Source organism: Rhinolophus sinicus, linkage group LG01 (assembly GCF_036562045.2).
Source record: "Rhinolophus sinicus isolate RSC01 linkage group LG01, ASM3656204v1, whole genome shotgun sequence".
Lineage (NCBI taxonomy): Eukaryota > Metazoa > Chordata > Mammalia > Chiroptera > Rhinolophidae > Rhinolophus > Rhinolophus sinicus.
In genome coordinates this window covers 119,262,721-119,274,904 of record NC_133751.1, presented here as the reverse complement: position 1 = coordinate 119,274,904, position 12,184 = coordinate 119,262,721, and the positions used below count along the sequence as shown (strand labels likewise).

Here is a 12,184-nt window from a genome sequence, read left to right as displayed (position 1 = left end):
AGCTCAGATGGCCTGACGATAACCTGGGACTATTTCGGGAGCAATGTGTCAGGCTGCAGGGACATGGGGCCAACATCAAGCCAAGCCCCCCAGGGCCATGCTGGATTGGGCAGGGGTCTTCCACCCCCTCACAGCCCTTCCACGCCCCCGGTGCTCACCATGTCTGCTAATGGAAATCACCAGGGAATCCAAGCTCCTCCTGCCTTGAATCCCGTGTCTTCCTCCAGCTTCTGCTTTTATCGATGTTAACTCTTTCCTCCAGCCTGGAGCTGCCATTGCCCTCTCCCTGGAGCCTCCATGACCTTGCTCACGTCCATTCACCCTTTCTGCTCCCCAAGACCCCAAGGCAGTTCATGAGAAGCTGCTGCATGGAATCTGATTCTTAGCCTCATGTCTCCCCTTGCCTTTCTCAGCCCACCCGCAGCCCCATGCCTAGGCCACCCAAGGGGCATCCTGGTGAAGTTTCCTTGGCTTTTCTAATGGCCTGATCCATAGTGTTTAGGTCAGGAAAGGTGTTGCCCTCCTTGTGATGGCCAGACCACACACAGAAGTGGTCGGGGTGGGGTTGGGGGAGCTGAAGTTCCAGGGGGGCAAAGGCACAGTACGGGAGGCACAGCTAGAGCACCTGGTACATTTCTCTTTAAAGCAAGAAGCACAAGCCGTTCCATGGGATTGGCCTTGGAAGTAGTGAGATCCCCACCACTGAAAGTATTCAAGCAGAGAGCATTATGGAATTAGGAGGCAGAGAAATGCCTGAGATGTTGCATGGAGGCTGCACTGGATGAGATAAAGGACCCTCAAACCTGAGACTGAGGCTGCTTCCTCAGAGCAGCCCTCCACTTCTCCCTCCAGGAGGCCAGCTTGAGGTGAGCTTCTGAGCACTGTATGCTGAGCCCTTCTACTTCCAGGAACTGTACACACTGTACCCCGCCCTGCAGAATCCCCCTACCCATTCCAAGAACTCTTCCTCACCTGGCCTAAAGCTCTTAGTTTCCTGCCAACTCTCACACTAATTAAAGATCAGTTGGCTTCAACAGTCTCCTCTGTTTTATTTCTAATGCAAATCCATTCTTGGGAGGGTGAGGCCATCAGTCATTCATAGCTTAGCCTAGATTGCAAATTAGAAAATTTTCAAGATTTGGAGTTAAAAGATTTGGACTGAGAGTCCTGTTTTAGCCTGGATCATCCTAAGCCTCTCAGAGCCTCGATTTCTTCATCTGTGAAATGGGGATAATGGTACTTACTGCACAGGTTGTTTTTCTTGTTTGTTTTGTTTTTTAAACTTTTATTTATTTAAGTGTGTTTTTCCAGGACGTATTAGCTCCAAGCCAAGTAGTTGTTTCAATCTAGCTGTGAAGGGTGCAGCTCACAGTGGCCCATGTGGGGATCAAACCAGCAACCTTGGTGTTAAGAGCACTGTGCTCTAACCAACTGAGCTAACCAGCTGCCCCCCTGCACAGGTTGTTTTAAGAAGTAAAAATAAAAAATGTCTAAAATGTCATACAAACATAAGTTACTTGTTTCTGAAAAATGAGCCAAGATCAGTTGTGCCAATCAGTTGTGCCAAGGAAAGAATGGAGAGAGGTGAGTTGGGGGCAGGATGGGGGGGGGGGGTGTCCCAGGGCAGGGGGAGGTATCTGTCTCCCAAAGGCCATCAGGAACGGGGAGGGAAGGGGGACCCAGCAAAGGACCTGGGAATGTTTGTTAGAGAAAACATACATGCCAGCATGTATGAAATACTGACACATGCTTCACCGTGGATGAACCTCGAAAACATTACGCTCAGTGGAAGACGACAGACAGCAAAGGTCACCTACTGTGTGATTCCATTTATGTGAAACGTCCAGCGTCAGCACAGCCATGGAGACAGGAAGTACATTAGTGGTGGCCAGGGGCAGGGGAGAGGGGAGCATGAGGAGAGACTGCTGCATGGGCAGGGGCTTTTATTTCGGGGTTGATAAAAATGTGTTGGACCTAGACAGAGGTGCTGGTTGCACAGCATGGTGAGTACTCACTCTAACACTATTAACTATTAACTGAATGCCATTGAACTGCTCACTCTAACATTAGGTGCATTTTACCTCACTAAAACAAGTCCACTCCATCCGTCCCCAAAAAAGTAGCCAGCCCATTCCTTCCTGCCCACGTTCTTTGGGAGTGGGCAACCAGCTGGCAGAGAGAAGAAGGAAAAGGGGAGGGCATGTCCCCGTTTTGAAGGCGAGGACACTAAGGCCCAGAGAGGATCAGTGTCTTGCTCAAGGTCACACAGCCCCTACGTGACAGTAGAGCACATGCTCAGGTCTGTCTGACTGCCAAGCCCACACCTTTCCTGCTACCACACCGTCTTTCTGGAACATTCTTCGCTGGGGAGAGCCAAAGCCCTTGCATCAGCCAACTCGGAGGGGGTATCAGCTTCTGTAAACAGAGCAATAAATAGCCTGGTAGAGCAGGCCGTGCAGCTATTAGGGTGACCCTGAAACATTCTCACAAAATGCTGGGAAGGCCTTGGCCACGTAACCCGGAATAGCTGAAGAGTTAATTTTTTATTTGTGATAAGTGTGCCGGGCTCGGTGACAGCTCCGTGAGTGGCATTTCCTGTGATTCGTCTGGGGTTCAAACATTAACCTCCTCCCAGGGAGGACCGGGCAGCTTAACCATTAACCCCGTGCCCCCATCGGAGAGTCCTACCAGCCCCTCCCTGCCCGGGTGTCAGGACAGATCACTGTTGGGATGGAGATCCCATGGGCCATGGGCCTCGGTTCCCGGGGACTTCAGGAGTCCTGCTCCTCGGGGAGCTGGTGGCCCGCAGGGCTTAGGTTACAGGGCTATGCCCGCGTCCAGGTGGCCTCAGCCGCAGCCCTGCCACCCACCTGGTTCTGATGTGGACACCAGAGGCTACACCCATCCCCAGTGGCTGTGCCCCTTCGTCATTTCTCCTCTCCAGTCTTTCAGGGAATGTTTCCCCTCCTCCACCACATCTGTTCTAACCTCTGTGATGGATCTTTGGTTCTGCTTATCAGCCTCTCGGCAGAGCAGGCCTGAAGTCTTTCCCAGCAGGTCGGGGCCTTGCACATCCTCTGCTTTGGGGGCTTTGCAACCAGGTTTTCAAAGCAACAGACCCCTTTCCTTAAATGAAAATTGCAGAAGGCCAACACGCAAAACAGATCCAAATGACCCGGGTCATGTGTGGCAAGGTGGGGCCAGGCTGGCCACCCTTTCACCCATTGCCCTGGCCTTGCCAAACACAGTCTCAAATATTGCAAGTCCAGCACAACTCTTTTGTCACAGGAGGCGAGTGAGGTCCAGAAGGAGGGGTGCGGTCTGGGCCAGACCCATATCTCCCCAGGGAGTTTGTGGCAGAACCAAGTGGGAGTCCCTCAGGAGCTTTTTCAGTCCTGGATGCATACTGAGGACCACACGGGAGCTTTGGGGAAAACAAATGACCAGCCCTGCCCCAGGTTAGTCCACCTGGGCATGGCCCTAGTACAATTCCCCCGAGGACTGTAAACATGGGGTTGGAATCGGTAGGGTGACTGGGCAAGTGGTTCACAGTAAAGGAGCCTCACGGGAGAGGGCCTTGTGCAGAGGGCCCAAGTGGACCCCACCCATCCATGGCAGGGGTCAGCCTATCTGCACCAAGGAGCTGGGGCAGAGGCCATCAGAGAAGCTCCCTGCCTTCACGCACTCTCTCCAGCGTCATGAGGTCGTAAGATTATTCTCCCTGTTTTAAAATGGGCACGTTGAGGAGAAGAGTGAAGTCTCTCGTCCAGGATTGCAGAGAGGAAGGAGCAGTGCTGCGATTTCGGCTGGCTCCATTTGTCCCACGGCCTTGCACTCAGCCCTGCGCTCAGTTCACCAAATCCAGCCTGTCGGTGGCCACGCAGCTGGCCACCTCCTCCTGCAGTTGCAGCAGCGAAACTACCCTTTCGCTGGGGGAGCCCGGCAGGAACATCGGGACACCCATAACAGGAGGCCCCAGCCAATGGGGTCACTTGGGTCTGAGTAGAGTAGGCAGAGGCAGAGCCATTCAATGCTCTTTACGAGAGGACCTAGGAGAACAAGCGGCTCCCCTTTCTGCTCCCAGATCAGGCTCTGGAGAGCATCCCTCCATGGGTGACATGGGCTGCACTGCCCACCTCAGCCAGTATGTGACAAGTTGGGCAAGCTGGGAACCATCTACATCTCCTCTGTGGGGGCCTCGCTCCCTCAGAGGCTCTGCCTCATCTCCCACTCTCTCCTTGGGGCCAGCTCTCTTTTGTTTTCTCCTCTCACCCTCCTCCCAGTCAAGTACTTGCACTTACTCATTCACTCAGGAAGTCAGTCAACAAACACACCTCAAGTGTCTTACAGGCCATGTGCCACACACTGGGAAAGATGAGAGTGACACAGTTCCTACCTCAGGCTGAGGCAGAAAAAGCCCAGCAAACACATCTCTACAGTGCAGTGCAGAGGTGCCAGGAGGGAGAGAAACAGAGGGTCCTGCAGGAGTCAGGGGGCCAGCTAAACCAGCAGAGCTACGGGCATTCAGGAATAATTTGTGGGGTTGTCTAAAAGAGAGAGCGGTTGGTAGAGTGAAGAAGAGAGAATGGTGTTGCAGCAGAGAGACCAGCAAGTGCAAAGGCTCAGAGGCAGGAGAGAAACTAACAGTCAGGAAACTGTAAGCAGTTTGGTTGAGCCAAGTGGAAATGTTTGGGCGGCTGGAGGGATGGACAAGGGCCAAGTCAGGAGCTGGATCTCGTCCTGCAACCCCTGGAGAGCAATGGGACATTTTAAACGCGCCAGATGCTAATTTTTGACATAACTGTCCCTTCTTTCTCAGTGTGAACTGAAGTTCACCGTCATCTCTCCCAGAGGCTGGCATTCTAGGACTTCGCTCTCAGGGCTGCATGAAAGGCTCATGCGCTGTCATTGGGATTTTAGGCATTCACTGTAGGGATATGCAGAGGGAAGGCAGCTGCCGGCTCTGCTGCACCCAAGGCTGGCTTTGTCGATGCTTCCCTCTCTGCTGTTCCAGACAGTTTCTGGGGTAGCAGGAGGGCCCAGGAAATCAGGAGGCTCTGCTCAATGGGCCCCTGTGAGCACCATAAGACCACAGTCTGCCTCCTCCAGGCAGCTCTCATAGCCAGTAGAGAGGAAGGAAAGGCTCGACTGTGGGGATAAAGCCATCCCGCCCCTGTCCCTCAGGCAGCGGATGGGGGCACAGGCTAAAGCACACTGCAACACCCAAACTGCAAGGCCCCTGCCACCATGACACCGTGATTTTCCTCCTGCCTCTGGCTGCTCTGACGACGAGTGCCTGGGATCCCCAGGCCTGCTCCTAGGCACCTTCTGTCCCTCCCCCCACCACATGCGGCTGCAGCCTAATTGCCACCTGTACAGAAGCGTCCCCATTCCTGACCTCCTCTAAAGGCTCCACTCTACGAATCTAAAACCCAACTCATGGTCTTCTCCCCCCAAATATCTGATCTCCCTTCACCCCTTCCTGTAGTTGCTCAGGTTGAACACTCGAGGGTCCTCCTGGACACACTGCCTTCTACCTCACCCCTGAGCCAATCCATCCCCATGCCCTGTCAGTGTTACCTCTAAATAGCCCTTACCTGTGTCCACTCTTCTCCACCTCCTGCTCCCCCTGAAGCAGACCCTGTCCATATCTCCTTGGTCTTTCCCTTTTCTGCACATGCCAACCTCACTTTCCAACGTTGGCCCCCAAATCTCTTTGTCTGGGGGCTTTCTCTAGCCGTAGGAGCTCACTCTGCCCCCCAAGCACAGCAGGCTGAAGTGCAGCCCCAGGCTCTGACTGATGGGGAGCTGGGGGAGGGAGGACAAATATACCAGCTCCTCTGTCACTCCCAGGTGTGCGTCCTATGCTGGCTCCTGAAGTACTCCAGGGGGCTAAGCTCCCATTGCCCACAGTGATAGATAATGCAAGGTTTACTGGCCTCCTTTCCTGTGTGTCTTGGTTCCCCACACCTCCACTGGGCTTTCCTGGAATCACCTGCCAAATAAGCTACTTGCATTTGAATCCTTGTCCCAGGGCCTGCTTCTAGGGAACCCAAATGAAGACACCCTACCTAGTCCCAATGACCATTATGTTCTGTGCCGGCCACCAACCTCACAAGGGGTCTCTCTGAACTTACTCCTGTCCTTCTCCAAAGCACCTTCCATGCTGCAGCAAAGGTGATCTTTTCATAATGCCAATGATTACATCACTCACCCTCAAGACTCTCCAGGGCTTTCCATCGCTTTTAGGACCAGGATGCAAAGCCTCCACGTGGTCACTGCCATCCTGAGTGCTGTGGCCCTGCAGCCTGTCGCATTCATGTTGCGGCCGCTCGCTCCCATCCCCAGGCTGTGTGCCAGGCGTAGAGGCCTTCCTCAAATGCACCGTGCTCCCTCCTGCCACAGGTGTGCTCCCTCGTCTCTCTGCTTGCACACTCTTCCTCCTCTTTGCCTAACAACTATTGTGCATCCTTAGGTAGCAGCCACACCTCACTTTCTCAGGAAAACCTTCCTGAGCCGCAGACCAGGGCAAGATCCCTCATTATATACTTACACACAGCCGCATACACTCTTCTTATCTCGTTGCTAGTTTGTGTTAATTGGTGATTATTTGATTAACGGCTCCCTCACCTGACAGACTCATAATGGCTGTGGCAGAGACTCTAAATTGCTTATTCTCCTTTCTCACTAAGAGGATATGACCTGTTGGCCACACGCACAGCTAAAAATCTCAACCTTCAGCCTCAGTTGCAGCCAGGGGTGGCCATGCAATCCAGTTCTGGCTGATGAAATATAAGCAAAAGTCACCTGGACAGTTTTAGGAAAGTTTGGCTTTCCAGTAGATCTCACCCTCAGCTTCTCGTGACTTTCTTCTTCTTCCTGCCAGAAACACAGGTGCTCTCTTCTCTTTTCTCTGGAGGTGTAGCAACTATCTTACGACCATGAGGCAAATGTCACACATCAAGCAGAAAGACAGAAGGAATATGGGATCTGATGACATCCTGGAACTTTGCACCAGCTCTGGACTTTATCATGTGCAAAACACCAACTCTTATTTGATGGCTCTAGTGTACTAAGCTTGTGCTGTTAGCAGCAAAATACATTCCTAAGTGATAAGAGAGGAGTCTAGGTACCTTTTTTTCTCACCATTATATTTTTTCTTCTCACCATTCTCACCTCATGACAATAAATGCTAAATATTTTGTAAATGAATGCTTTTAAATTCACACCAACCCCAACTCCAACTGAGGCCCAGAGACATTAAGCACTTGTTCAAGATCAAACAGTCTATCTAATTTAAGAGGATGGGCCCCTCCCCTCCCTTCCTCTTCCTCTTTCTTTTTAAGAATGGAGGTAAAATTCATGTAACAGAGATGGAGGCTGTTTTCTCCTTTCAGCCCACAACACATGCCGTTGCCATTGTCACCACTGGGCAAGCAGTCGTCTTCCCCTGAGCTCTGAAGTGGCACAGGCAGGGAGAGGAGCAGACGGGTGAGAGAAGGAAGGAAGCAGTGGCACAGCAGGCATAGCAGCTCAGGCAGTGGCGAGTTCCTGGGAGTGTGACTGCAGAGCAGTGGTTGGCGTGAGGGAGGGAATCACCAGCCTGGCATGGTGGACAACAAGAAACTGGACAACCAACAGCTCAAGAAAGTCAAGAACAAAGGCCATGACTTGGAGAAAAGAGCATGGCCTGTAGACCAACAAACTGGATAACCTAGATGAAATGGATAAATTCCTAGAAACACACAGCCAACCAAGATGGAAGCATGAATAGAAAATCTGAGCAGACCTCTAGCTAGTAAGGAAACTGAATCTGTAATAAAAATTACAAAACCTCCCAACATTTAAAGAAGAAATACCAATCTTCTTTAAACTCGTCCAAAAAACTGAAAAGGAGGAAACACTTTCAAAATCATTCTGTAAGACCAGCATACTCTGATATCAAAGCCACACAAATACTCTACAAGAAAAGAAAACTAAAGACCAATATTTCTGGTAAACATTGATGCAAAAATCCTCAAAAAAATACTAACAAACTCAATTGAATAGCACATTAAAAGGTTTATATACCATGACCAAGTGGTAGCTATTCCTCAAACGCAAGAATAATTCAACATATGTGAAAAAGGATCAATGTAACACACCATATTAATAGAATGAAAGACAAAAACCACACGATCATCTCAATTGATGCAGAAAAAGCATTTGACAAGATTCAACACCTTTTTCAAGATAAAAAAAAACACTTAAACTAGGAATGGAAGGAAGCTATCTCAACATAATGAAGACCACACATGAAAAGTCCACAACGAACATCATACTAAATGGTAAAAGACTGAAAGCTTTTCCTGTAAGATCAGGAACAAGACAAGAAAGCTGACTTTTGCCACTTATATTCAGCATAGTATGGGAATTCCTAGCTATAGTAATTAGGTGAAAGAAAAAAAAAGACATCCAAATTGGAAGGAAAGAAGTAAAATTGTCTCTGTTCACAGATGACATGATCTTATAGAACACCCTAAAGAGTCCATACACACAAAAAATACCCTGTTAGAATTAACAAATACATTCAGCAAAGTTGCAGGATGGATACAAAATCAACACAAAAATCAGCTGCATTCCGATGTACGAATGAAGAACAACCTAAGAAGGAAATTAAAAAGCAAATCCATTTGCAATAGCATCAAAATGAATAAAAAACTTAGGAGTAAACTAACCAACGAAGTGAAAGACTTGCAAAATGAAGACTACAAAATGTTGCTGAAAGAAATTAAAGAAGACACAAATAAATGGAAAGACATCCTGAATTCATGGATTTGACAATTTAATATTGCTAAGATGTCAACACTACCCAAAGTGAGCTACAGATTTAGTAATCTCTATCAAAATCCCAATGACAGAAATATTTTATTTAATATTTATTTATTTAGTGTTTACTTAACATTTATTTGCAGACATAGAAAAATCCATCCTAAAATTTCTAATAGACTCTCAAGGGACATAGGAATAGCCAAAACAATCTTGAAGAAAAAAACCCACAAAGTTGGGGATCTCACATTTCTTCATCTCAAAACTTACAAGAAAGCTACCGTGATCGTGGTACTGGCATAAGGACAGACAGATAGACCAGTGGAGTAGAAGAGAAAGCCCCAAATAAACCCTTGCTTAGACGGGCAAATGAATTTTGACAGGTGTACCAACACTATTCAATGGAAAAGGAGAGCCTTTCAACAAATGGGACTGGGAAAACTGGATATCACCATGCAAAAAAATGAAGTCGGAACTTTACCTTATACCACATACAAAAATTAACTCAACATGGACAAAGAAACTAAATGTAAGAGCGAAGACTACAAAATGTTTAGAAGAAAACGTAAGGGTAAATCTTCATGAGATTGGACTTGGCAGTGGTTTCTTGACACCACCAAAAGAACAGACAAGTATAGAAACAGATACTATTGAATTATATCAAACTTAAAAACTTCTGTGTATCAAAGGACACAATCAACAGAGTGAAAAGGCAATCTACACAACATGAGAAATCATTTATAAATCATCTATCTGATAAGGGGTTAATATTCAGAATAAATAAAGAACCCCTACAAGTAAAAAGCAAAAAATCAAACAACCCTATTTTAAAATGGGTAAAAAAACTTGAATAGATATGTCTTCAAAGAAGACACACGAATGGCCAAGAGCACATGAAAAAAATGCTCAACATCATCAATCATTAGGGAAATGCAGCTCAAAACCACAATGAGATACTACCTCACACCCATTAAGGTGGCTGCCATCAAAAAACAAAGAGAAAATAAGAAGATCTGGAGAAATTAGAACCTTTGTACACTGTTGGTGAAAATGTAAAATGATGCAGCCACTCCGAAAAACAGTATGGTGGTTCCTCAAAAAATTAAAAGTAGAACTACAGTATGATCCAGCAATTCTACTTCTGGGGATACACCCAAAAGAATTGAAAGCCGGGATATTTCCACAGCCATGTTCATAGCAGCATTCTTCACAAGAGCTAGAAGGTGGAAGCAACCCAGGTGTCTTTCAATGGATGAATGGATAAGCAACACGTGGCATATTATTCAGCCTTAAAGAGGAAAGAAATACTGCTTTATGTTACAACATTGATGAAGTTTGAGAACATTGTGCTAAATTAAATAAGCCAATCACAAAAAAACAAATACTATATGATTCCACTTACAGGAAGTACATAGAACAGTCAGTTTCATAGAAACAGAAAGTAGAACAATGGGGATAACAGAAGGGGGAAAAGGGAGTTGTTCTTGAATGGGTGTATAGTTTCAGCTTTGCAAGATGGAAAGAGTTCTGGAGGTTGGATGCACAGCAATGTGAATGTTGTTGTACTGTACACTTAGAAATGGTTAAGACGGTCAATTTTATGTTATGTGTTTTTTGTTTTAAATTTAAAAAGGATTAAGTTAGTAAATTTTATGTTATATGTATTTTCCCACAATTAAAACAAAACCAAACAAAACACTGACAACACTAAAAGCTGGCAAGACTGTGGAGCAACAGGAACTTTCATACATTGCTGGTGGGAATGTAAAATACTACAGCTACTTTGGAAGACAGTTTAGCAGTTTCTTATAAAACTGAACATACCTTACCATATGATCTGGCAATCACACTGTTTAGTATTTATCTAAATGAGGTGAAAAGTCATGTCCACACAGAGCAGCTTTACTTATAAGTGACAAAACTTAGAAGCAACCAAGACGTCCTTCAGTAGGTGAATAGATAAACTGTGGTCCATCCAGACAATGGAATATTATTCAGCTCTATGAAGAAATGAATTACCAAGCCATGAAAAGACACGAAGGAAACCTTAAGCGTATATCACTAAGTGAAAGAAACCAATCTAAAAAAGATACATATTATACAATTCCAACTATATGACATTCTGGAAAAGGCAAAACTATGGAGACAGTAAAAAAGATTAGTGGTTTCCAGGGGTTAAAGAGGGAGGGATGAATAAGTAGAACACAGAGAACTTTTAGGGTAGAGAAATTATTCCATAGATATTACAATAGTGGATACATGTCATTATACATTTGTCAAAACTCACAAAATATACAGCACCAAGAGTGACCCTAATGTAAACTATGGACTTTGGGTGATAATGATGTGTCAATGCAGGTTCATTGATTGTAACAAATGTACCGCGCTGGCGCAGGAGGTAGATGCTCGAGGAGGTTGTGTGTTTGGGGGAGGGGAGAGCAGAAAGTTCCCCATATGGGAACTCTCTGTACTTTCTGCTCAATTTTGTAGTGAATTGCTCTAAAACAATTAAGTCTACTTAAAAAAATTCACATAACATCAAATTAACCATTAGCTATTTTAAAGTGTACAATTCAGTGGCATTTAGTACATTCACAGTATTGTGCAGCCACCATCTCCATCTAGTTCTAAGACATTTTCACCCCCACCAAAAGGAAACCCCCAAGCAGTTACTCCCCATTCCTCCTGCCCTCAGCCCCTGACAATTGCTAATCTAATTTCTGTCTCTATAGATTTACCTAATGTGGACATTTCATATAAATGGAATCATAAAATGCATGGAGTTTTGTAACTGGTTTCTTTCACTTAACACGTTTTAAGATGCATCCATATTGCTGCATGTATCAGTACTTCATTCCTTTCTAAGACTGAATAATACTCTATTGTTTGTGCACACCACATTTGTTTATCCGTTTATCAGTTGACAGATATTTGGGTTGTTTCCATCTCTTGGCTATTATAACTAGTGCTACTATGAACAAGTGTGTACACATTTTTATTTGAATACCTGTAATGGAGCCTTTCTTTCTTTTTTTTTTTTTTTGATCCTTTTCTTAATGCAACCCTTCCTTACCCTTAGATCAGTGAAGAAGATAAGTTAAGAAAGGGACTAGAAATAAAATGAACATTCAAATATCAAATTAATAATCAAAGTCTGATTAGCAATAATGATCAGCATATAAATTAATAATATTTAAGAAACACCTGTATTTAACATACTTTATCTAACTTTCATTATAATTTTGAAGTAGACATCACGTCCATTTTATAGGTCAGGAAACTGAGGCTCACAAGGTTAAATAATTTGTCCATGGCTGCACAGCCAGTGCGTGTCAGCCAGCATAGGACCCAGTTTTTTCTGAACCCACGCGGCCTT

The 12,184-nt window shown here is 46.0% G+C and overlaps 1 protein-coding gene across 2 annotated transcripts in view; it reads right to left on the bottom strand.

The window, feature by feature from the left end:
- The window catches only part of SCTR (secretin receptor), a 70,158-nt gene that overhangs the window by 43,265 nt on the left and 14,709 nt on the right, over positions 1-12,184 (bottom strand). The window lies entirely within an intron of this gene.